We start from the raw sequence: 5,013 nt of genomic DNA on the forward strand, positions 1-5,013 counted from the left end.
TCTGGTTCAAAGGGAGGATTGGGAAAAGCAAAAAACTCTCCCAACATTAGACACTTAGAGGGAATATCAGTGTCACAGAGTGTCAAACTCATTCCTTGGTTTACATTATAGGTTTATTCAAGTACAAACCTTTGATAATTCATTCTCTATAAAGTTAAAAAGTGCACACTATCTGAAATACAGAAGGGAGCTTTATTTTTAAATCCAAATGCGTAATATGATAATAGTTTGGCTTTCCTTAGCGTTTTAACACGCTTCTCTCAGTAGCCCTGGAAAGCGTGTTGTGGAAAAACCTCACCTGTGATGTACATTCCTACTCGGGATGGCCTTGACGTGTCACATGTGCAAATGACAACAGATGCGGGAACTGCCGATTAGAAGATCAAACGGTCTGGTAACGATCTTCTATACGGTACATCGTCTCTCTGTCTTAATGACTCATGTGAAGCAAAGTTCTGGAACAAGCTGAGCAGCACACGTGATTCCCCAGCCTCGGAGCACAGGGCAAGGAACACGGAGCATGTTCCAGTCCTGTGTCCTGGGTACCGCTCCGGGATGCTGAGTTAGCGCATCTAGAAGACCCGGAAATCCACGATCAGAGCTACGCTCTCAGGTAACTCCACCGCAGAAATTCAGAAGCCAAGGTTTGAGAATGTAGCTCTATAGATTGCTATCGGGTTCCTTTCCTGAATGTAATTTGAAAAAATAATAATGACTATTTTAAGTGTAAAAGGTAAACAAGAGCAGTGGCTCTTCAAGTGGAATTATATTGACGGGTGGGTTTCACCTACTTAAAAATAAGTGTCTACAGCCATGCTATCTTGAACATGCCTGATCCCGTCTGATCTCGGAAGCTAAGCAGGGTCGGGCCTGGTTAGTACTTGGATGGGAGACCACCTAGGAAGACCAGGTGCTGTAGGCATAAAAAATAAAATAAATAAAATATAAAATAAAATAAAACAAAATAAAAATAAGTAATCACACAGAAGAGTGCAAATGGAAGCATTTGTTTAGCTAAATCCTGGTGATTGGTTAAAAAATATGTCAATTATCTAACTATGGCGGGCCTTATTTCACAACGCAATCCCCACCTCGAAAACCTTTATACGTTTCTTTGTTTTGTACTGGTCTCAGTCTATTAATGAGCGATGGTGTAGACCGGACCACACAAAGACATTTTTATCAAGTTGTTATCAAAGTAACATTTCCTTTCTTTACCAATCGTTTCTTCCTTTTGTTTAGGTCCACATTATGAGCAAGGTGTTGTTTGGGACATTGCAAGGAATAAAAGAAAAAAAGTACTCACTATCTAAATGACCAGGAAATTACTCTGTGTAATTTATAAATTAGTGCATACTACAGCATTTCACAGGCAAAACTGGTTCTAAAATCAATGTCGTGAAAATCGAGAGATTGGTTACTTCCATTTGATTAGGAAATAATGGCTCCATGGAATAAGAAACAACTGATGAGCTCTTCATTCACGGAGTTCAGATTGCGTTTTTTAAAGAGAAAGAGAAATGAAGAGGAATGTAGATACTGGAATTTCAGGATGGGTAGGCATTTAGATGTAGTCTATTGTGTCTCCATTATATTGGAAAGCGGATTATACGTGATTTTTTTTGTTTTTTTTACAAGAATCGGAAGAACTTTGAATGCACTATTTAAGAATAAACTTTGTAGTTTAGAAAATGTGAAAATATCTACAGTTTCTTAGCAGGAGGGTGAAAGATTCAACGTCATATCTTAGAAGGAGAATTCTCATCGTCATGCAGGTGGATTAGACCATGGGAAGGGGCCGATCGTGACACTAAGAACGGGGACAGAAGAGAAAAAAAGAGTGTTGGGATTCAATTGCGAACTCGAGTCGAGGCATGCTGTGACTGGTTAAAAGTGAAAAACATAAAAATGTGGGAATCGAAATATTCTGAAATTTCTATCGTAAGTTCTAGAAAAGATTAGCGAATGCCACTCATCTCAATGAGGGCACATTAAGGAAATGGAGGCCTGCCGATCAAAAGCAGTGCCGCACGCTAAATGTCGACCTTATGCCTTTTATCACACCGCTGCTTCTCACTCTTGTATAACTGAAGAACGTTTCATTATTCGAGGCCCAAGCTGAAGGCTGGAGCCTTTTTTTCATTCTGTGGAACTTTTTACTGTTGCATTCCTGATCGAGAAGCTGTATATTAGTGTCGTCAACAGAGCAGAAATAAATTGAAGGGGAGGTGAAGGGGCCACCCCCAAATGTGCCACGTTGGCGCATGGACTGTTTTAGCCTGAAGGCAATTAAGACCCAGTAGATTCAACAACAACTTTTACCTCTTCCTTAACTAATAAAATAATTTAGATAGGGGGCCTGGCCCAGAAGGAGAGCTATTACCGGGGATAATCTGACATCCGAATGACCTACCCGTGTGGCAGGGCCGACACCTAATCACCAAGCATCTGCTCTTCTTACCATTCTGTGACTTGCCCTCCGACCCTGTGAAGCCCCAGGCTCTTGCCCACTTCTCAGCTCAGGATGGCAGGCAAGCTGCAAACACGTGACTATGGTTGGTCTCCTATTTTTATAGGGCTCTTTCTTGTACATACGACATAATTTGTTTTTCCCCCATTAATCTGTTTTATGTCAATTTAATTAGAGACCAGCCAAAGAACCTAAAAAGGAAGAAAAAAAATTTTCCAGGCCTAGAAAACTTTATAATAAACTCTATTGAAGAAGATACTATGCAATGAATACTGAGGGTTTTTATGACCTCAGAATTATCACATGAAATATGCCTCTTGTCTTTGCAAACACTAGAGAAGTAAGAAAGATGAGGCAGATTTATTCTGCATATCTCTCATAAGTAGTTCTCTAGCCTAATTAAAAAGCACAAATTATATATATAAAAAAAAATATACAGCTATGAAAGCATACTGTTCAATTCCCATTTTCTGAAAAGAAAGTAGCTCTGAAAAAAATGTTTTTTCATTTTTAAGTTTCTTCTATCACGGTGACTTCGATGTCAATATTCCATCAAGCACCTTCTGGTGCTTTCATATGAAAATGTGATTGCTATCGAACGTTAAGCAAGGGATGCTGGTAATTTTATGACAATTATGTTTTAGCTTTCCATACCAAAACAATGATAATCAAATCTCATGCTTGAGAACTTCGGCTGATTGTCACAGGGAGAAGCACCCTGCCACCAACGGTGTAATTATAGAGAGACATTAATGGGATATTTCACCTTCTTTTGAAGGGTAGGCTAAGCCATCGTGACCGATATAATGCAGCTATGGGCTGATGGGCTGATGTAGCTTATCGAATCTTGTGCTAGGATGTATTTGCATTATATTCCATTTAAATACCATGTATTATAATTCAGTTACATTTCCATGTTTAAGGAAATGAGCTTGATACTCCCATCTGCCGCAGAGTATATGGATCGTCTGAGAACAGAAAAGAAAGAACTGTGTTTGTACTCCATTCCACATCTCCTCAGAGTGAGACGTGCTCTCATTTATATGGGATCCGAAGCAAAATTTCTGCTTTCATTACTTTTTTTCATCTTTATCCCAATAAAATTCTCAAACCCATCTCACCGGAGAAGAGGGACCTTTTCTGTTTTCCAAAGCGAAGGGTCAAAGCTCGCAGAGACACCGCGCTGGTGAGAAAGCCATGCGGAAATCGGCACCTTATAAGTCAGAGGTCACCGCAGCATTTGCTTTCATAATATACTACAAATAAATGATGCGGAAACGAGAGTTGGCCAGTGTTTGGTATTCATTTTAAATGTTGCCGTGACTTTGTGCACAAACCTGCGATAATAGCTTACGAAAACTGGCACCACACCTCAACAAAACAACAGGGACTTCTGTGTTAAATGTTGCCAGGTAAGATTTCAACTTGTGAGTTAGAGGAGGATTACACGATACACACGGTCTCAGCCTTAAAGAAAAAAAAAATTTACATAAGTACAAAAACACATCTAATGTTACTACGTTTATCTTTACAATGTAAAAGGTGAAACGAAGCACAGACACATGGCGGAGACCTTATGTGGAAAGTCGCAATGTCTAAACTGAAATATTGAAGCTCTTTTGCTGCCTCCTGCTTTTCTCCTAAAATTACTTTTTCTTGTATCGGTTGATCCCAAGGTTAAGCAGACCAGAGGGGACCAGTAAATTGGTATCAGCAGTCATTGTAAATGTCAGCTCTTGTCCTATGTACTTTAGAATTAAATGAAGACCACAGTCAGTCAATACCTTTATATTCCGTGTCTAAGCAGGGTGTGCGTGGAGAGGTGGTGTAAATATAAGGCAGCAGGGAGAAACTGGATATACCTGAGCTCTAACTCGAGCAAAAGAATTGAGAAACTTTAATATGAGTAACGGTCATTATAGCTAGCACTTCATTTGTGACATATTATATATTTTACGTACATTATCTCACTTAATGAAATAATCCTATGTGATAGCTGCCATTTTTACCCATTCTACATACGTAGACGCTCTCTGAGGCTCACAGAGAGATAAGTAATTTGATGAAGTTCACTCAGCTCATCTGTGGACAGGACTTAACAACAAGTCTGTCGAAATCACGGGGATGATGTAAAATCACTAACGACTAGCAATAAAAAAAATAGGCTTTTTTGTAGGTCTTTGCCAATTTCCATGGTGTAAATACTCTACTCGTGGTCAATGTAAAATAAAGTAGAATTGTACAAAATCGATTCTTGCAAACTTCGAGCTAGTCTTACCTACCACACCAATGAATTCTGTCTTCAAATTCCATAATTTCCACCATTAGGTTAGACTGTAAGACAAAAACAAAATAAAAGGAAAGAAAGAAACTGCAGAAGAAAAATACAAATTCTTAGGTGGGGTCTCTGGCCATGTTTCTCCTCTCACTAACCACTTAGAAGCATCCCTATTCAGATCTTCTGACCTGAAGTTCTATCATCTGAGAAGAAGAGACATCCAATAAATCAATAATGTGCAATTTAGCTATGGGTACCAATCCCT

General features: G+C 39.2%; 1 non-coding gene across 1 annotated transcript; it reads left to right on the forward strand.

Annotated features, from left to right (window-relative positions):
• Nucleotides 1-803: 803 nt before the first annotated feature.
• Nucleotides 804-922, forward strand: LOC112479783. The gene has a single exon (XR_003046367.1). It is a non-coding gene; the product is annotated as a 5S ribosomal RNA (ribosomal RNA).
• The last annotated feature ends 4,091 nt before the right edge of the window (nucleotides 923-5,013 follow it).

The sequence above is a fragment of the Pteropus alecto genome, unplaced genomic scaffold (assembly GCF_000325575.1).
Source record: "Pteropus alecto unplaced genomic scaffold, ASM32557v1 scaffold21, whole genome shotgun sequence".
Classification (NCBI taxonomy): Eukaryota; Metazoa; Chordata; class Mammalia; order Chiroptera; family Pteropodidae; genus Pteropus; species Pteropus alecto.